Genomic DNA, 22,345 nt, shown 5'->3' on the forward strand with positions numbered 1-22,345 from the left:
AAAAGTGTTAAAGATGACTTTTTGAAGTTTTGGAGGCCCTTTAAGGATTATCTTCAAGGGGATTTCCATCTGCCAGGCTGTAAAATGTGTTAACTACTTCTGCCTATTAGTTAGATTTGAGTATGTAGTGAAATACTCACCACCTTTAGAGTAAAGTACTACCAGGGATAATTAGTTCCCAGTTTTGTGGTCTGCAGGAGAAGGGTCAGTCAACTCCAGGGGTGCAAGATTCCAGTTAGAATTAGGGCTCAATACCTTCTGACTTCGCTGGGACTCTCCAATCCAATTTTCTCAGGGCCTTCTTTAGTATTAAACTTTTGCAGCATGGATGCAGGAGCAAATACATTCCATCTGCATTATCTCATTTAGCTGTGTAAACTAATCAAACATATACAGTTCCAACACCAATACTGAAACAAGACACTGAAGGTTAAGGGAATGATAGTCTCTGAGTGAGCTGTCACTTCAATGCCACACTGCCCAAGAGGTAAACAGATGTACATATTTTAATTGTCTGGTAACTTTGGCAATCAGATAATTCCAAAGAGAAATCAGAGAGTTGTAATATCTCACATACTTGATGCATAATAATACATTGAATGAAATATAATACTTCAATATTCACACCTGTTTTAAGCAAAAAATATATTTTGTCTATCCTATTATTTTCTGACCACCTAAACATTTCTTTGATCACACAGCTTTAATATCAATCTGTCAAGTCACCATCTCCCCAATCTGCCTTCTAAATACCAATCAATAAATACCAAACACTGGATAGAATGCTCTTCTCTTCACAAGACCAACAATGTCACAATGTATTACACTTTTACTTTCCTCAAAATGTTTACAGTACCTTTGCACCTCTTTGATAATTTCCATCCAGACAAACTCTCACAGTGTTTTACAGTCAGTATAAAAGGAATGGAGATGCACTTTGCATCCTGCTAGGTTTGTTTGCACTCTTGCCTCTTTCAATTCATAGATGCTATCTCTTTTTCCCTTGCTAGAGAAGCAATACAATCATACTACATATTATATCACTCAATAGAAATAAAAAGCTCCTTTGCTGCACTACATTAACTATAACTCACACATTCTCCATGCACTGGTTATAACCTTACATATTGCATAACTTATTGCATGTGTAATGATTCTAACATCTGGAATTAGATGATTTGTGTGAACACAGTGCATGGTAGAGTGACGAGTTATAGTTCATGCAGTCTAGCGAGTAAGGTGACACGACAGTTTACGGAGGTGCATGACATACAGCAATTTGAAGATGGTGCATAAATAAAAATGTAACTTATAGCTATGACTTATAGTAATTTGAAGGTGGTACGTAAATTATAACTGGAAGCTAAAACTAAGATGTAGTATTTTGAAGGTGGTGCGCTTGATCTTCGAGCCGGGCCACGGACTTCAGCCCCCAGGCTCCTTCACGTCTGCATTTTTGCTGCTTCGGCACCTGGAGGTGCATAAAGGGAGTCATGAGCCCCCGCTGTGCGGGACACACTTGATCTTCGAGCTGGGGTGAGGACTTCAGCCCCCAGGCTCCTTCACTTCCGCATTTTTGCTGCTTCGGCGCCCGAAGGTGCATAAAGGGAGTCACGAGCCTCCGCTGCGTGGGATGCGCATGTCCCATGCCTGGGCCAAGGCCGGGCTCTTCCTTGCCCGTCACTATCCGGAGGAGGCAAGGCCGCGCCCCCCCGAGTGTAGCCTGGATAGATTGAACTCTGTGGGCCGGAGGGTGAATCTTTCTTATTACATTATATACCTCTAAGTTACCTCTAAGCTGTTTCCTGGGTAGGGGGACCCTAGCTACGGGATTTGATTTTCTGGATCTTTAAACTAAGGAGGCTCTTGGGCACAAAATGGTAAAACGCAAGGTCCTGGGCCCCAATTAGATGACTGGTAAAACTACAAACAGTACTACCCTGGACTCCTTTTTAGCTAGAGCAGTGGGGGTTATTACCACCGAGATTGACTTGTCCGAACGCAGGTTATCGGTGGAGGCGGGGGTATCTGCATCCTTACTAGGGAGGGTCGACCGTGCAGGCCTCACAGTCTGCCCCCCCTGAGGACACGTAGTGTACCAGATCAAGCCAAGCCTTCCCTGCGCCTCTCTGGAGGTTCATTCTCTAGACAACCCAGCCACTGAAACCCCTAACAACAGTAATTGCTCACCCCAGCCTAAAAGGAAGAGGCAAACCAAACAACCTCCTACAGCAAGGGGCATGAAAGGAGCTTTGAATTTATCCATAAACCAACCAAGTGCTAATTCTTTGGGATCAGTGAATTTTTCTGCCAAGGACTGGTCTGATGTAATTGATAAATTTAAGGATGGAATCCTGCTTTGTATAGCCCCCTTGATGGAATGACTATCTGCCTTGGAGTCAGCTATAACCAAACTGACTGATGGGGTTTACCCACTTAAAGATGCTTTAAATGCAATTTCTTCTTTGGGAGGAAGGACAATGTGGCCTGATTTGCTCAATATTGATGGGCAACCTACTTCTCCAGATGTCAAGTTGTTGATGGAGGTAGCACTTGTGTCCCCATTCCACCCCAGCCATCCTAGTTGCTTTCCCAGCCTTTGGCTACTTTAGTTTCGTCTGCAGTAAGGAATTCCTCAGAAGAGGATTGGTCCCGTAGGACTTGTTTGGACCAACTAGTGTCTGGGGAATTGGTGGGCTGGAAGATTAAGCCAGCTGCATGGCCCCTTGTCTAAATGTACCCCTGGACTGTTGTTCTTACATAGCTATCTTGTCAGGAGTACCAAGTATTAACACAAACACTATTGAAAGTACTGATCAACTTAAAAACTAAGTATGCCATTGGCTGACAAATAATGCTAATCTTAACTGTAAGGTTTTTGATGACATTTTGTTTGTGAGAAGGGTAGGGTGGGTTGGTCCTGTGCCAAAATCACTAGGGGGGGGGGGTGTTGTGTTGTGATTAATTGTAGGTCACCCGTGTTGGCCAAGCATTTATTATCTAGTTTTGGCTCTTTGCCCACTAAGGAAACACAGATTAATATTCTTCCACTTGGCTTTTTCTACCGTATTTTACAGCCCCATCCCCCTTTCAGGGCTAGTATGAATTGTAATACTTCTAGGCAACCTGCTATTTCTTCTAAAAAAATAGCTATTCAAATGAGTAACAGATACAATCCCCTTTGTGCTTTGGCCAAAATGATTGACCACAGGTTATTTTTCCTTGGAGATTTAGTGTTAGCCCTCCCTGCACAGGCATTGGTTATTACAGTAATCTTCCTGCTAAGTCTACTGTTGAGTCAACATCTCTAGGTGTTCCAGGGCACTCTTTAAATATTTTAAGCTGGAAAATGGCGGGAATTAGGGATAAGCAGGTGGACCCTGAATGGTAGAATTTTATTTCTGATTTTGATGTCATTTTACTTCATGAGACTTGGGCTGTTGATCCAGTTGGTCTGGATAGTTTTGAAAGTTTTTGGGTGGCAGCAATTCCCTCCACTGAACATAGGTCATGAGGGGGAATAATTATTTGGGTTTGATTTTCAGCCAATCTGAGGGTATTTCCAATTCCTCTCAAACATAGAGAAATTCAGATTCTTTGGGTGCCCATCTCTAAAGATTTTTTTAATTCTTTTTGTAAATTTCTACAACTTGACTAGCGACTTTGGGTGTCATATTGAGGCACTTTTTTGAAGTAGTGTTACACCTAGAGACTAGATCATAGGCCAGTTTCAATTTTATTTACATAATAGGTGGGGATTTTAAGGCTAAGATAGGACAAAAATCCATAATTGGTAACCCTTTTGTGCTAGAGGACCTAGTGACTGGAGATCATGATTCTGACGGAAGGGGACATATACTAACGGAGGCGCACGAGCAAACGGGTTTAATAAATGTAATGCCTGTGGGCCCTAGTCTGTCTAGGGAACTCCCCACTTTTGTGGGTTGGGGTAAAGAAACAATCATTGATTATATCTTTTGTTCAAGGTCTCTTGATCATTATATCAGCCCAGGGGTGGTTCATGAAACAAACTTTAGTGACCACAACCCAAAAGAAACTGTACTCAGAGTAAATGGCGGGCCTGTTGAAAACCCTGATCTAGGATTGACAGGCTTAACTACGAAAGAGAGGGGTTTGAGGGTAAAGTGGCATACCCTCCAAATACCTAAAGTGATTAAATCTTTAGTTAGCCATAATATTGATATTATTGTGGAGCCCCTGTCATCTTTGGAAACATCACCTGTTCTAATTGTGGATTCATTCAACCAGCTTAATAAGTCTACCGTAAATATCATAAGGGATATGGGGAGTAGTCCCAAGGGTGCAAAGCCGGGCTGGCGAAATTAAGCCTTGTAGGTTGGTGGGAAACCAGTTGCGAGAGGCCCTCAACATTAAACCCTGCAACCAGAATATTATTAAGGATGCCAGGAGGGTGTATAAAAAAGCCTTGGGGAGGCGAAAGGCTGAACTTAAGGAAGCATCTATTGATCGGCTGGTGTCCACTTGTTCCTCCAGAGATTCTAAGGGTTTTTTGGCGGTGGTTAATGGAAGACAGTCCAATGTGGCTGGGCAAGATGATATAGGCCTGTATCTCCCCAGCCCTCTGGGTTGCCCACTACCATAAGGTATATGCTTTGGGCAAAAAACTCCCCATTCATCAGGATGATGCTGATAAATTGTACCCACTAGAGATCCGGTTTGAATATGTCGAGGTTTATGATGCCAAAATGGGTAGCCGATCTAACAAAGCACCTGGGCCAGATAGGTACCCATGGATCTATATAAAGCTGAACCACATCTCTAGGCTACAGTCCTGACAAATGTTCTTAATGATGTGACCCAGCTAGGCCGACCACTGACTTGGAAATCTGCCACCATAGTTCCGGTGTTCCAGAAGGGGAATAGGCAGGACCCCACCTTCTATAGACCAATCTCCCTGCTAAGTTCAGTGGTAAAGGTGGTTGGACATATTGTACTTCAGCAAGTGGAAGCTTGGGCCCAGGCAAATTATATTATCTGCTCTGTTCAATATGGATTCAGGGAAGGGATGGGTACTCCGGAGCAGTGCCAGAACCGTGATCTTATTATGGGACAGTATGTTGTAGCGAAGCAGGGGTCTATTTATATTGTTTTTATGGACCTCAGTAGTGCCTTTGACCGGGTGATTAGGTCTAAGCTGTGGGACATCCTTGGGGATTTGGGATTACCAGGCCAGTTGATCGTTTTTCTTAGACCTTTACACATGGACGTAAATGCCCACGTCAGATATGGCACAGGGGGGAGACAACTGAATCTTTTAGTCTCCCACGGGGGTTAGGCAGGGATGTGTGTTGGCTCCAATATTGTTTTTATTATATGTTAATAACCTGAATAATTATCTGAGTCTGCCAGCGTGCCTACCTTTCTATGTGCCGATGACGCTATGCTGACGGGCTTAAACTTCTAGTTGACAAATTTGTGGAGTTCATGAATGATCTGGGCCTAGATGCAAACATCTCAAAGACCCATTATATGGTCTACAGGAGGAAGAGAGCTACAACACGACCTATTGAAATCAAAGGACAGAAAATTACAAGGGTTTCCTCCTCTCCCTGTCTGGGAGAATCATTTGACCATCAGGATAACTGGCTTTCTTGTATCTCCAGTCACTGCTCCAAGTTCACACAAGCCTGCTGCACCTTGTCCAGATTCTCACTGTTGGTGGTCATATAACCATCTTGCCCCCAATGCAAATCTACAGAATGAAATGTCTCCCAATCCTGACATATGGTGCAGCCATTTGGGGGTACCGTAGGTGTAGGTCAATTCAGCTTGAAGAGGACCGATTCTGTAGAACACTGCTGGGGCTGGGTCCAAATGGAATGCACGTTTGGTCATAAAATAATGTGGATTAACTATATAAAATCTGTTGCCCTTTCCCTGAATATTTTTAACTGGGCGAATCTAATGAAAAAGGTTGACTGTGGTCTCATTAAGAAACACATTTTAAATAAGTTTAAAGATGACAGGGAAGCCTGAAAAACTCCAACAGATCTTATCTACTGCTGAAATCTGATGTTGCGGTTGAACCTTATCTCATAGCAGTTAAACATCCTAGAGACAGATCGTTGCTTACTAAATTTCATTTGGGCTCTATACGTACAATGATCTGTTTCCCTTCATGCCAATTTGATCCCCATGCTCTTTTAACCTGCCCTAGTAATGGTAGCTCACCCCACACCTTGATACACCTGGTCTTATGCTGTAAATATTATGAATTCTTAGATGGAAAGTTTTTATCACCACTTTTAAAAGCAAGGGATTTTACTCAGTTTCGCCCTGCTTTTTTATATTTACAGTTACTTTCGGATCAGGAGGTGATGTTGACAGTTACTGGATACTTAAAAGGGGCCTTATACTGGAATAAAATAATGTGTGCCTAATAAATAATGCTGACTGAGTTAGGCTGGGTTGCAGAATTTTAAGGATATTTTATAAGGTTCTTAAATGTTCACACATTGCTCTTTGTAATGAATTGTACTGTAATATGTCTAACAAGTGTTTTTAAGGTTTTAACCTGGATTTAATGCATATGTTTTTATCTGTTATGATATATATAATCGAATAAAGATTAATTGAATTGAAGGTGCTGCATACAGTATAAATGTAAGTGATGAATATAACATCAGAATTTCTAATCTTTGTATATTTTAATTTGGGTTTGTATAGAAAGAAGAACTAAAGGTTTCCTAACCTTGGCATACCCTTAATCTTTTTTTTTAATGATTTTTTAATCGAAAACAATATTTTTCGAACATTGTTGACTGGAGTGTTATTTTGTGGAGTGGAGTACAGTAGAGTGAAAGAGAGTGTTGGAAAGTCTACTGTGGTACAGCATACTGCAGTACAGTGGAGTAGGGTGTAGTAGATTATAGTAGAATGTGGTACTGTGGAGTGAAAAAGGGTACAGTGGAGAGGTGTAAAGTAGAGAGTAGTAAAGTTCAGTGGTGTAGAGTGGAGTGGCGTGCAGTAGAGTGGTATACAAAAGAAAAGTGTATAGTAAAGTGGTATACAGTGGAGTGGAATACAAAGGAGTAGTAGAGAGTGGGATAGCATTGAGTGACGTGTCATTCAGTACATTTGCTTACAGTGAAATAGTCTAGAGTTGACTGGAGTACAGTGTACTGGCGTACAGTGGACTAGCATAGACTTGAGTGTCCTGCATTGGAGCGGAATTCACTGGAGTAGCATAGAGTGTAGTGGTGTAAAATAAAGTGGTGTAGAGTGAAATGTGGTAGAGGGGAGTGGTGTACAGTGGAATAGCCTCTGGTAGAGTGGCATAGATTGAAGTAACATAGAGTGTAGTGGTGCACAGTCAAATATCTTAGAGTGGAGTGACGTAGAGAGGGGTGGCATAGAGTGGAGTGGTGTACAGTTGAGTGAGGTACAGTGTAGTGGCATAAAGTTGAATATCGTAGAGTAGATTGGTGTTGAGTGCAGTGGCATACAGTGGAGTGTGTTTTTTGCACAGAGAGCAGTTGCGTAGAGAGTAGTGGCATATAGTTAAGTAGAGCAGAGTGTAGTGGTCTACAATAAAATAACATTGAGTTTAGTGGAGAGCAGTCTACTGACATTGAATGCAGTGGTATAGTGGAGTACCGTAGACTCAAGTGGCATAGAGTGTAGAGCTATACAGCAGATTAGTATACCGTGTAGTAGTATAGAGTATATTGATGTAGAGTGGAGTGGTATATAGTGAAGTGACATACCTTGTCCTGTTATACAGTGCAACTATTGCAATAGTGTAACTGGATTGTCAGAGACTGAGGTGGCATATAGTGCAGTAGTGGTGTAGAGTAGAGTGGCGTACAGCCAAGTAGCGTACAGTACAATGGTGTACAAAGAAATAACTTATAGATAATTGGCTTTGATTGTAGTGGCATACATTGAAGTGCTATTAAGTGGATAGCATAGAGTGGAGTGTTGGACAGTAGAGTTGGTAGAGTTGTGTACAGTGAAATAGTGTACAGTTGATTTGGCGTACAGTGCAGTGACATACAGTAGTGTAGCAGAGACTGGAGTGCAGTACAGTGAAATGGCACACACTACAATAGTGTACAGTGGAGTGATGTACACTGCAGTTGTGCACAGTGTATTGTGGTACAGTGAACTGGCCATACAATGGAATAGCGTAGAGTTGAGTGGCATAGAGTGGAGTGGTGTACAGTTTAGTGTTGTACAGTGGAGTGGCATTTAATGGGGTAACTGGAGTAAGCTGCAATGTAGCAGCATAAAGTCAAATAGCATAGAGCGGACTGGTGGAGAGTGGAGTGGCATACAATGGAGCAGTGTACAGTGAACTGGCGTTAAGCGGAATCACCTACACTAGTGGTGTACAGTGGAATAATAAATATTAAAGACTGGATTGGCATCGAGTGGAGTGGCATATAGAGTAATACTGTACAGTGGAATAGTATTGATACCACGGAATACTGTGGTGCATGCATAACAGATGGCCAATACCTATGTTTACAAAAAGTAAAAGGCAGTCATCCCAGTTTTGCTACCTACTGTGATCTGCGTTTTTCTGTGTTCTGCGTTAGGGTCTTAGATGTAGTTAAGTATTAAGGTTTGTTGTTGTTGGCTACCTTTAACCACTTTGTTTAAGTGATAATAGCTAGAGAATTTAAGTTATGATTTTTATTAGTTTATTTGTAATCTATATAGAACAGCACATTTTTTTTTTACTAGAGCAGTAATTTGTAGTTATTACCACGCTAATCTGTAGACATTTTGGTGCATATGTAAATATGATAAAATTAGAGAATACACTTTAGCACACTATATTTGTAAAATGTAGTGTATTAAAGTGTATTTTTCATTTTTCACATATTGCTTTTTTATTGCAGTACTCCAGTAGCTTGTTATTCTGTACATTTGTTTTAAATATATAGAAACTTATAAATATTTTTCCCTACCTATTACCAATTTACTTGAGGGCAATAGTTAAGGGAAAAATACCAAACCTAATATTTACCTACTACGAAAGGCATAACATACAACACAGCCAAACTGTACCTAAAAACAAGATGGCTGCCCTTAACCTTTGTAAAGGCAGTCATTATATACCTATACTACTGCAACAACAGATATCATTATGATATTTTGCCTTGTAACTTAACAACCACTAAATCAATTTAGGGCCAGATGTACGGCCAGTTTTTGCCTGCAAAAACTTACATGGTCAATGTACAAACACTATTTTTCGACTCGCAAAATATTGCATCTCGCAAAATAGTGTTTTGCGACTCGCTATTAGGAAGGGGCATTCCCTTCCCTAATAGCGAGTCCCTAGCCATGTATGAATGTTTTGTGACTGCAATTGCAGTCGCAAACCACTCGCAAATTACCACCCTCTTCAATAGGGTGGTAATTGAGTCGAATATGGGAAGGGGTCCCAGGGGACCCCTTCCCCGTTGTGACTAGCTCTAAAAATATATTTTAAGGGCGGGTTAGGATCCAAGGACCACTACCTGCCCTTAAAGAAAGAAACAAAAACTTTTTTTTCTAAAATGCATCCCGTTTTCCTTTAAGGAAAAACGGGCTGCATTAAAACAATAATTCTACTTTATTGAAAAGCAGTCCCAGACATGGTGGTCTGCTGAGCCCAGCAGGCCACCATCCTTGAGAGGGCCAGTCATTCCCAATGGGCTCGCAAATTGCGAGTGGCCCATTAATATTCATGAGCCTCGCAATTTGCGACCCCATTGGGAATCTCAAACAGTGCCTGAGACAATGATGTACATTGGATGTAGCGCCTTGCAATTTGCGACTCACAATTTGTTGTAAATTGCTAGGCGCTAAATCAAATGGTCGTACATCTGGCCCCTAGTTGCCATCTGAAAAACTTTCATCTACATACCATACTGTATCTACCTGTGAAAATTCAGACTAATCCTGCCTCCTTTTCTTGCGATATGTTTCCATTTAAAAAGTCTATGTAAAATGCGTTGGGGTCAAAATGTATTTTGGGAACCCATTTTACTTTTACTTTGCACACTATCGACCAAACAGCATAAATCTTTACATGACCTGCCAATGTATAGGGGGAAATAGTTCTGCAGATGTTCGTGCAAATTCATCAAAAGGGTACAAAAATATTCAGGGGCAAAAATATGATGAATTCCTATCTCTGCTAACCAGTGACGGCCCGTGTAGGGCGTTTTACCGGGGCGGTGACGTGGCGCAGAGGAGGGGCAGGGTGGGGGGTTGCAAAATGCGGCAAACGGCCGATTTCAGGTGAGTTAAAAAAAAAACTTAATAAAACGAATTTCGTTGCGCGCGCTGCATCGCCAAATGCGCGACCATGAAAATATCTTTCTTTTTTCATGGTCAACAGCATGATTGTTATATGAAAAAGAAACCCGTTATGAGTAGGGTAAGGAGAAGAGTTGTGAGGATGTTTTCAATATTGACGTTTGTGTGGTGTATACATTGCAGCGTTTCCTGATTGTAACAAATGTGCAGTGGTTTTAAGACGTGAGAGGACCATTCTGAAAGATCCAACGGTCTGCAAGCTGGGGAATCTAAGTGTCCACAGCATCTGGTCAGCAGCATGTTTTTGCATTTCCCAATGAAATGAAATGATCATCTCCTGGGTCTAGAGCTTTCTGAATAGGACCACCCTCTCTAAATCTTCTCGCCTCCTCATTAGTGTAGCAAATGCAAGGTAGCCTAGGCAGTATTAAATGTAGTTATTTGTATATGGGTAATTTAAACCATTACAAATATTCAAAAGACATATAAGCAGTATAAAATCTCAAATCAATCAAGTCAAAATGAACTCTCCAGTAAAAACGTGGCAATATGAAGAACAGTTGCTTTGTTATAACAAGATAGAGATGTGTAATTCAAATTGATAGCCATAAAGTGCTGATGTAAAAAGGATAATAGCAGCAAGAATTACATTTAAAAATACCATCCAACCATGTAACATAGGACTAAAATACTGTCACATACAATAAGAAGCAGACATATTTTTCCAGAACTTGTGAATGGTCAAATCTGAAGTCGGTTCAAAATACAGGTACATCTGTTGCAATGAACTGGCCTGACATTTAGACATCTGGGATAAAGTGCTAGTGCAAGAAACAGTAGCTGCAAGTTGTTCACTCAAGAGAACAATCTGACCATATTACCGAACACTTAATTCACTGACGCCTGCTGAGAGCCACACACGAGGCAATAATGGATGCCGAGCCAGAGCCTTGCAGGGGTGTATTTAGACTCATCTGAAAACGTAGCTTTCCTTCTGATTTCCTGTCCCAAATGCTACAGGAGAGTTTAGAACTTCACTAACCAAAACCTTTCATGGGAACAAATTAAGGGCCTGATTTAGATCTTGGCAGGCCTGCTCCTGCAGGCACTTTTTTGATGGTTTCACTGCCCGCTACTTGGTGGTCTACCCGCTCTCTTAAGATGCTAGCAGGTCTGTGGACTAAAGACCGTCCGGGTGCTACTATCTAATCAGAATTTGTCTCCTTTGACGACAGCATCATAGGCAAAAGTGGCTGTTGGACGGAGTCCAACCAAGATTACTGCTGGGCCAATCATGATGTGCCTTTCCATTGAGGAAACTATGGCGGGATACCTCCCACCTTGTGATGTAGAGTCAAAGAAAATAAGGTAGAAACATACCTTTTTTGGTTTTCTCACTTCCGGTTCTTCTGTCTTGAACCCCATTGTCCAGGTCCTTCTTTTGCTGCTTCTACTTGACCACGGTGCTAATCAACTCCGTTGTCGCCGGTATCTAAGGTAAGCATCTTTTATACTTGTCTTACTATGAAATGTGTGTTGACAATTGCTTTAGCCTAGTGTAATTTTACATTGCTCTTACATGCAATTCGTTTCTCATGTATAATGGATTGGAGTTCATTTTACAACTTATCAGGGTAAAACGAAAACACCTGTATCGACACTTAAAAAAAAAACGTATGCTGTTGTGGTGCTTGTGGTTGTTGTACTGTGGTGCCTGTGAGTGTGTATTCAATAATGTGTATATTGTTTGTGCGCAATGAAAAATGTCAAAAAAGGGGCGCATCACAGTACCTACATATATTTTTGAACTAAACACAGTATATATGGGTATTGACACATTAATAAGTAGTACTTACCAGTCTCTATTCCACTAGTAGCTCACTCTGTCAGCAAACTGCCACTAAGCCAACAACAGCACTACGGGGAAATCTAAATAGGATCAACAGCAAACCCGCCGGCCTCAGGGTGGTGGAGTACTGTTACCAAGCACAGGAGTTTGCTGTGTCGACAAAAGTGCACCGCTTAAGTGATGAGATGTAGTCTGTTGATGTGGATAGCGATTCAGCCAGCACAAATCTAAGTACGGTGGGCATGATACCATCAGCTTTACAGAGTACTTAAAAAAACTCCACCACTGAGGGACAATGGGAGTCCCACCAAGATCTAAATCTGGGACTATGTGATTGCCACATGACAAGTTTTTTCATTATTGGTAAGGCTGCTCATCATCATCATGCTCATCATCGCGTAGTTTCTAAAAGAAAGTAAAAAGATTCACCTCTTTGTTGTTGTAGTTGTGAGACGTCTAGTCAGTTTGGTCTATGCATTATTCACATTGTAAGGGCTATATGCTATCCGAAGCAGCCGTGGTAGGTCCTATGAAAGATAAAATCTTTCGTTCAGTTCCAGTTTGAGTTGTATAACAGAGAACTACAGGAAATACGGCTAGTGAAACCACATAACAGGGAAGCATGATGATATTAAAAAAAGTCCAAAAAGTCAAATGTTTTGCCTACAATTTTTACATGGCAATGATATGCCTTTGATAATTTTGGATTTCTGCTTCCCTTCATTAATTTTATGTTGTTTAGTTTTTTAAACTTGTATTGGAGAAAAGTTGAAATATTTTAAAGTTGTGATAGATTAATTATATGTTTACCTTTCACTTTGGGGAAAGAGGTGAACTTCAGTGCCGGAGCTTTCTGCAAAAACCAGTGTTAGGCAGTTCAAACATTTAGTTCTCCTTGATTTTGCTGTATACCCATACAAAGCATATTCAGGACTAAGTATTACTTTAAACCCTGCATTAGTATTTCATTGAATCTTGAAAATAATATTAAAAATGTGTAAATCTGCTTCATTTTTTATTTGACATATGTGCTCAATAATGTTTTGAATTTCTCAAATTGATCAACCTACATCCCTGAGAACAGTGCAGGGGATGTTGTCATGAATGTCTGGAGGCTGGCAATACCAAATTTATTTTAGAGTGTGTAGTCTTCACAATAATGCATGTAATATTAGTGCAGATCACTGCAATTGTGACCAAATCCCATTTTTTTCAGTGTTGTTTCAGTGGCAGACAACATGGTTGGTGCTATATGAAAACAGCTTTTGCTGTGACTTACTCTTGCAGTACTTCTAACCAGGAGCATGATAGGAATAATACTGGTTTATTCTTGAAATGTATGATCAAACCAGGAGTCCTCCAGGAGTCACATCGCATTAGACACTAATCTTGGTGAATCACAGTCAATGAATTTTCTGTACAACCTACAGATGCTAGTGGCCGAAGTTAGACTCCCTTACTCTGATTGGCTGGTATGGAGAATGTGCTAATCAGAATGTTTGTCAGATTTTCAGCAGCTATTTCTAATCTTGGCAACTTTCTTCAGTCTCTTTTGTATGGGAACATTTGCCTGCCAGGGCTTGACTAACATGAGTATTCCCCATGGTCCCCTAAGCATGAAGATACCAGGCGCCACATTATCTATTAGGTGCAATGCCCTGTTCTATGCTGCAATGCACCTTTAATAAGGTGTCCATGGCTCAGAACAATGGAGTACTCATTGTTGCCATTAACTTGTGCCTGCCGTAGAGGCAGAGCATTAGTTAAAGAGGAGGCAGCTGTTTAAAGCAGCCGCTTAGTATTTCACTGCATAGGTGGCACCTGCCTGCATTTCAAAGGGGAGTCATATATCCCCCCGCTTATGGATGCATTGAGTAATATCTCAGGGGTCAGTGCACCTCCTTACGGCCTTTGCACCTGCATCCATAATATACTTAAGGCACAAAGTGAAAGTGTTTCCCTCATTTGCATGGTGCCATGCCCTCATGCAAATGGGAGAACACCCTCTTCAGATAGTACCAGATCTATATGTGCCTTGGCGCGATCAGTTACAAAAGGACCAGTCAAGCATCTGTGGCCCCTTCTATAATACATCAGTACCCTCAGTACCCTGGGGTGTAGAAAATGGGCACCTATGCCACTTGTTTACCCAGGGTACAGTCTTTAATACAGGCCCAGACATGTATGGATTTGTATTGGGTTTGGGTGCCACTGGCATTGTACTAGGTGCAGGTAATTTGTGAAATTTTGAAAGCTACTTACAGTGAATTGTTGGTCTGAGAAACCTGTATTTTGGGTGCAGTTTTCACATTTGGGCTGCAAGGAAGTATACCACAACCAACAATTATACATCCTAAAGTTATTTTTAATGAGTGGCCATGCTTCCATGCAAATGAGAGAAATCTGTGATCTTTTGAAAGTTAGTAACAGAGAAATGTTGTCTTAGGGTACCTGTCTTTTTTTGTTTGTACTTGTCCCACATACATATATTGTTACACATTATAAGGTATCTTTCAATGAATGCCAGACCTCCTTTGCTCTGATGATGTGGCAGCAGAAAGTACTGAACATGACATTTGTCAGATTGGTTGCATTTTTTGTAAAACAATTTATTTCCCTTCAGTGCTTCTTTCTTGTACTGCAGCTTGAAATATATAGGCAGTATAAGCAGTCAGTTGAAAAGAAAAATTATATTATGTCCGACAAGCGCAGTGTATGCAAATGGCAGGAGTTATGCTGTGACTATGCTTATGGAGAAATACAATAACAGTAAGTAGCAAGCAATGAAATACTACACCATCGCCCAAATTCAAAAACTGAAAGAGACAGAGATAGAGAAAGGAAACTCTGCCATCTGTAGATGTGATACATCGATTTACGTGACAATAACTCAAAGCGGATGAACAATGATATAGAATTTCATGTGCACTTAGATTAGAGACATATCATTTATATGAATTCTTTGTCCCTGATCAAATAAATATAAATCTTTGAAAGCTCATTCTTCGAAGACCTGTGAGTACATTAGAGCCCACTAGAGGGCTTCCTTATGAAACACAATTTGACATTGGTAACTTAGATCTGGGTGATGACCTTACATGAACCATTGGAAACAATAGAAACCAACTGACATGAACAAATGACCTTGGAAATGAAATATTGTTCCTGTAGGGGGTATCAATGGCACTGACTTTGAGCTGTGATAAACAGAAATTAAATACAGAACATTCTTTGTGTAATAAAATCCCCAAAAAATGATTTTGACCTTAGGTGCTACAAAGATCAGCAAAATTAGACAAGATGGTAGAACATTAGGCTACCTTGCAGCAAAACTACGGAAGTCCCTGACTATTCAACTTAAAGACATTGCCAACCACCTTCACTTCAGAAAGGTACTGAAAATGTGGCTCTTCTAGTTGACATAATCTTCCCACGTATTGGAACGCGGAGAGCATTCTCTCATTCTGAATTGCACGAAAATTGCACCACATGGTTCTGAACTGTGTTCTTGCGTTCTAAATCTCATGTGAACGGCACCACGCAGTCTGCATTGGCATGGGTCACCAGTCTGCCTAATTCTACCCTCCTGCAGCTTGCATTGCCCACGGGAGCTCTCCTTGCCTGTTTCTTTGTCCTGGTGGGACCGGAGTCTCAGGACAACGTCGGACACCATCCATCCTTGCCCTGCAGCACCAGCCAGCAGACAGGGGGACTACAGGTCCCAGTGTTCAGTGCACGCACACACAGCTGCCGCTAGTGAGGGGGAGGTGCCTAACATCGCGCTTAAAGCGCTGCCTCTCCCCCCGCGGCATGGGACGTGCACGGGAAGCGCCCGGGTTGTGCCCGGGCCAAGGGCGGGCCCGTCCTTGCGCGTCATTGCCAGGAAGAGGCAGGGCAGGGCAATCATTGGAGTTGGAGAAAGGCATGGGCTAATCACGGACACAAGAGGTACTGTTTGCTTGCCCCCCATACCCGTATTCATACGTGGAGGAACTTTGGATTTTGCCTGTGACCTAGTTTAGAAAATCTGTGAAGTGCTTTCATACAGTTGGGTGTATTATATTGTTATGGGACAAAGAAAGTGCATGGAAGGTGGAGGAGGGGTGTAGATGCGGGCAATGCTAGCAGATCTCGCAAATGGAAAAAGGTTAGAAGGATAACTAAGCATGCCGGCAGTAATTGCGTACTTGACCGAATAGATACACTAATCAAGGAATGCAAGGATATTTTAGTATCTGAGCCAAGTTTGCATTTAGACAGGGATCTTGCCCCCAGTAGCACAGCCCAAATGGGGAGAGAAAGCCCGCTTAAGGGTCCCACTTTTCCTGCCAAGTTCCTTACGCACAAGAAAGGTTCGAAAGCCACTGGGGGTGAGAAAGGAGTGAAACCAGCGAAGGCAAGTATCTTGGCTGGTAGCACTGGTAGTCTCCCACCAACTGACGACAGCCACCCCGTACTCATGAACCCACAGTATCCTGCTCAAATAGGTATGCTCTATTGTCAGTCACTCAGGCGGAGAGTAATACACAATTACCTGATTTACCATCAGAAATAATTGTAAAGCCAGCATTGGCATGTTATCTTGTTTTTCTACTTCCTGTATGTTGCTTGGCCTAAAATGTAATCTCTCTTTTATCTCTGTAATTTTCCCCCTTTAAAGGTAATCTAACCTCATTTTTTTTTATATTAGCGCGTGTCTCTGTTGTGTTTGTGTATTTAACATTTTTGGGAATTTGTTTTCCAGTTTTTCTTGCCTTTTTGTTTTTTGTTTTGTTCCCCTTACCACCTTATCTTTTTATTTTTTTAACCCACCCAGTACCATTGCAGAGGCAGGGCGGCTATGTTGCGGGTAACGCCACCTCCCCTGTGTGCAGCGCTGGATGATCTTTGGTGAGGATGAGGTGGCAGCACTTTTTTTTTTGTGCAGCGCCACCTCCTTCCAATGCTAGCAGCAGACTGCATACCCAGTAGTGGATACTCCCTGCGGGAGCGTCAGCTGCGCTTGGGTTAGGTGCGTGCTGCGCACCTGCCAGGTTTGGCGCACCAACCATCCAGCAGCTAACACACCACTGGGCAGACATCCTGGACCGGGAACAGGACCTGCTGGACCTGCTAGGCACTGAGATTTTGGGAGTCAGTGAGTATTAATTATTTGTTTTATTTGTGCTCTACAATGCAAAAAAAAAATCAGAATACCATGCCGCTCACACTCAGAGGTAAGTTACGTTTAATTTACATTGGTATATTATTGTGTGATCCAGTTTCTATTTTCTGCTAGGCAGGTGCTCAGCGTTACGTTAATCATACTCAGCATTGGCTTTCGCTTTGGCAGATTAATTAAGAAGCATTGCAGATTGTTCTCCTGTCACCATCATGAATCAGTGATATCAGTCAGTAGCACGTTCTCTCCGTGACTTTGTTTATATAGCTTGTACAGTTCCAAGTTATTTATTTCACAGTGATGTGTAGTATGCATCTATGCTTTTCAAAAAAGGGAACTGAGTTGATTCATCAAGGGAGTTGACACATGGGAATAGAATCAAAGATCATTAACTGCAATGCATTAGTTCCAAAAGTAGTTTTTGCTAAGGAAATTTGGAATAGGGATTTCAGGATTAGTACCAGCAACTCAACAATAGTCGATAGACTTGAAACTAGTACTATAGGTGACCTGTTTGCTTGTCATAAAACATGTGTGGAGATTAACTGAATCACTGATCTATTTTTTTTCTTCTTCTTCATTCCTTACACCAGCCCCCAAGGTCAAGAAGAAGGACCTTCAGAAGACAGGTGTGGGAGGAGTTGGTCAGCCGGTGCCGACCACCAGCACCACTACCGAGGGCTCTGCTGACCCCAGTAAGCCCTATTATTTATTAGTATTATTCCCCTAATGTTGAGTTTTATGATTGCTGTGGACTTAGGATAGAATCTTGGGTAATTGGAATGTTGGTGCTGTCTACCTTGAGGATAGTAGACCCAAGTAAGCTACTATTATAAATAGAATTCCTCATGTAGGTTTGTTGAGAAGACTTTCTTTTTCCTGTTTCTGGTCTAACAGTTGAGTTTATGAGAGAGTGTCCATGGTCATCATGGACTACCCCCCAATGTAATGTGCAGCTGTCTCATTCATCAATAAATCAATCAATCATGGCATTTATAGAGAGCACTACATACCTGTGAGGGTCTCAAGGTGCTGGGGGGGACGCTACTACTGTTCGAAGAGCCAGGTCTTGAGTATTCTCCTGAAGGTTAGGAGGTCTTCTGTCTGCCGCAGGCGTATGGTGAGGGTGTTCCATGTCTTGGCAGTGAGGTGGGAGAATGATACGCCACCACCGGTCACTCCGGATGCAGGGGATGGTGGCGAGGGCGCGGTCTGCGGAGCGGAGCTGGCGGGTGGGGGTGTAGAAGCTGAGTCGGCTGTGGAGGTACGCTGGTCTGGTGTCGTTGAGTGCCTTCTGTGCGTGGGTGAGGAGCTTGAAGGGTATCCTCTTGTTGATGGGGAGCCAGTGCAGGTCTCTCAGGTGGGGTGTGATGTGGCTGCGGCAAGGGATCTCAAGGATCAGGTGTGCGGAGGCGTTCTGGTTGCGTTGGAGCTGTTTCAGGAGTTTGGCCAGGGCTCCTGAGTAGAGTGCGTTGCCGTAGTCCAGTCTACTGCTGACGATGGCTTGGGTGACTGTTCTTCTAGTTTTGATGGTGATCCACTTGAAGATCCTGCGAAGCATGCGGAGGGTGTTGAAGCAGGAGGAGGAGACGGTGTTGACCTGTTTTGTCATGGAGAGGGTAGAGTCAAGGATGACCCCAAGGTTGCATGCGTGGTCGGTGGGTGTGAGGGGTGCTCCTAGTGCAGTCGGCCACCAGTAGTCGTCCCAGGCCGAGGGGGTGGATCCAAGGATGAGGACCTCCGTCTTGTTCGAGTTCAGCTTCAGTTGGCTGTTTCTCATCCAGTCGGCGAAGTCGTGAAGGTTGGTTTTGGCTGGTGAAGGAGAGGATCAGCTGGGTGTCATTGGCGTAGGAGATGATGTTGAGGTCATGCCTTAGTGCGACATGGGCGAGTGCTGCCATCTAGACGTTGAACAACGTTGGGCTTAGGGATGAGCCTTGGGGTATGCTGCAGAGGATCTCGGTGGCTTCGGAGCGGAAGGGTGGGAGGCGGACGGTCTGAGTTCTGCCGGAGAGGAAGGAGGTGGTCCAGTCCAGGGCCTTCTCTTGGATTTCGGCGTCGTGGAGGCGTGTTCGTAGTGTGTGGTGGCAGACCGTGTCGAAGGTGGCTGACAGGTCCAGGAGGATGAGGGCCATGGTTTCTCCATTGTCCTGCAGGGTCCTGATGTCGTTTGTGGCGGCGATGAGGGCGGTTTTGGTGCTGTGGTTGCGGCGGAACCCAGACAAGGACGGGTCCAGGATGCTGTTCTCCTTGAGGAAGCTGGTCAGTTGTTTGTTGACAGCCTTTTCGATGAACTTCGCCGGGAACGGGAGCAGGGAGATGGGTCGGAAGTTCTTGAGTCTGCCTTGGGTTTCTTGAGTACGGCGTTGATCTCTGCATGCTTCCAGTTCTCTGGGATGGTTGCTGTCTCGAAGAAGATGTTGATGGTTTTCCGGAGATGGGGTGCGATGGTGCTGCTGGCTTTGTTGAAGATGTGGTGTGGGCAGGGGTCTTCCGGGGATCTGGAGTGGACGGTGTTCATGATCTTGATGGTGTTGTTGTCGTTGATGTTGGTCTGGGCGAGTGGGTGGTTGGTGCGGGTGGTGGTTTGGGGGGCGGAGGTCTCGGTGGTTGCTGGGGTGGTGATGGCATCGAACCTGTCATGGATGTCAGCGATCTTGCAATGGAAGAAGGTGGCCAGCGAGTCGCACAGGTCTTGTGACGGAGGGATGTCGTTGGTATTGGAGCTGGGGTTGGAGAGTTCCTTCACGATGCTGAAGAGCTCTTTGCTGTTTTGTGCGTTGTTGTCTAGGCGGTCTTTGAAGGAGGTCCTTTTGGCGGATCTGAAGAGGTGATAGTTTCTGCGGGTGGCGTTCTTGTGGGCTGTGTAGCTTTCCGGTGTTCGTTCGCGGATCCAGTTTTTTTTTTGTTTTCGGCAGGTACGCTCGGAGGCATGGAGGTCTTCGGTGAACCAGCTGGCTCTCTTGCTGGTGTGGGTGTTGGGGGCTTCTTGAGTGGGGTGAGGGTGTTGCTGCAGTCGTCGATCCATTGTCTAAGGCTGCGGACTGCGGCGTCGGGGTCAGTCAGGTCTGCGGGTGGGCTCTGGGTGAGGGTGGTGGTTAGCTGGTCCATGGTGACCTTGCTCCTGGGGCGGCGAGGCATCTGCTGGGTGCAGTGGTGTGTGGTGGGTTTCCGGAAGGTGAAGTGGATGCAGCGGTGGTCGGTCCAGTGGAGTTTGGTGGTGCAGTTGAAGTAGATGTGGGTGCTTGCTGAGAAGATGGGGTCAAGCGTGTGGCCAGCGGAATCGGTGGGTGTTGTGACGAGTTGTCTGAGTTCGAGGTTGGTGAGGTTGTCAATCAGGGTGGAAGAGTTGGGGTCGTTGTTGTTCTTGAGGTAGAAGTTCAGGTCCCCGAGGAGGATGTAGTCCGTGGAGTTGAGGGCGTGTGTGCTGATGAAGTCGGCGATGGAGTCACTGAACAGCGGTCAGGGTCCGGGGGGTCTGTAGACGAGGGTGCCTCTGAGAGTGGTGTTAGGGTCAGTGTGAATCTGGAGGTGCACGTGTTCAGCAGTGCTGAGGGTGTAGTCGGTGTCTGTTGAGGTTTTTAGAGTGTTTTTGTGGACGATGGCAATTCCTCCTCCTACTCGAATGGTGCGTTCCTTGCGGGTGCTCTTGTAGCCTTCCGGTATGGCTATGGCGATGTCGGGTGCCGAGGAGGGGGTCAGACAGGTCTCCGTCAGGAAGGCAACGTCGGGGGCGTTGGTGTCGAGTAGGTCCCAGAGTTCGACGGCGTGTTTGCAGACAGAGCGGGTGTTGAGCAGGATGCATCTGAGGAAGTTGGGTTCTTCGGTAGGTGCGTTGGTGGGCCGGATGCTTATGAAGCTGCAGTTCCGGCAGGTGAAGGTTCCTTAGGTACGCTTCCGGACGGCCAGGCAGCAGGTGCATGATTGTCCAGCGTTGAGTGCGTGGAGGGTGCTGGAGTCGTAGCAGAGGCGGGCGTTGTGGCGTTTGCGGGGGCCAGGGGTCGTGGCACTGGGCGCGGTCCGAGCGCGGCCGGGCACGCCTTAGGCGCGCCTTCGGTGCTCCAGCGGCACACCCGCTGCGTGCTGCCGCGCAGTGGCCTCCATATAAGGGGAGGTGGGAGGGAGAAGCAGCTGGGAGGCGCGAGCGGGGTGGCGAATGGGCGAGCAGGGCCGCAGGGACGCAGCGGCTGGAAAAAACGGTTCGAGGACGGCAGGGGGTACAGAATGCAAGCGGGACACAGAAAACGGCGGGGGGAACAGAAGTAAACAGAGGGAGATGCGGTCAGGGGGAAAAAAGAAAGAGGCAATTACAATGACAATCAGAGGAAGAATAAAAAGTTAAGGAAGCGCAATCAGGGAGAAACAAGCAGGCAGTGACAAAGTAATTGGGGGGAGTGCAATCAGGGAGAAAAAAACAGGCAAATACAGTTGGGGACAAATACCACCAGGGCAGTGCAGCAGCGTGGGGAGCGACCTGCCTGCGACATGCGACTTCATTTATACAGTATACAGGCAGATTCCCAATACAGTGCAGCATGGCTGGGAAAAGGTATGACGTCCCACTCCCATTGCATTTTCCAACCAACAACATATGTCGTTCATTGACAACTATTCCCCCTCTGACTTGTCTAACTTTGTGGACCAATCCAATGCCAAGAGTGATATATTTTTTTTAAAGATACTGCAATGCTAACTCAACTGTGGTGCTGTTTTGCAGCTGTATTTGCGGTGGTTTATGTGGTATCTACAATACGTATAATGTTTTATTCCAACCACACAGTGATGCCTGCTTCAGTGCTGCTACAGAAAGAGATGCAGACAAGTCAGTTGAAGGGGAAGATGCAGCAGCAGGGACTGGCACTTCACATAATTTTTTGCAATGACTTTATTCACTAGCTAGTACTATGGCATCATCAACTCAAGTACTTAGGTACATCCCAGATTGGATTCTGGGTACACTTATAAGTCCCTAGTATATGATACTAAGGTATCCGGGGCCTAGGAACCCCAGAGGTCCCCCATGGGCTGAAGCATTTATT

The sequence above is a fragment of the Triturus cristatus genome, chromosome 8 (assembly GCF_964204655.1).
Source record: "Triturus cristatus chromosome 8, aTriCri1.1, whole genome shotgun sequence".
In the NCBI taxonomy this organism is placed as follows: Eukaryota; Metazoa; Chordata; class Amphibia; order Caudata; family Salamandridae; genus Triturus; species Triturus cristatus.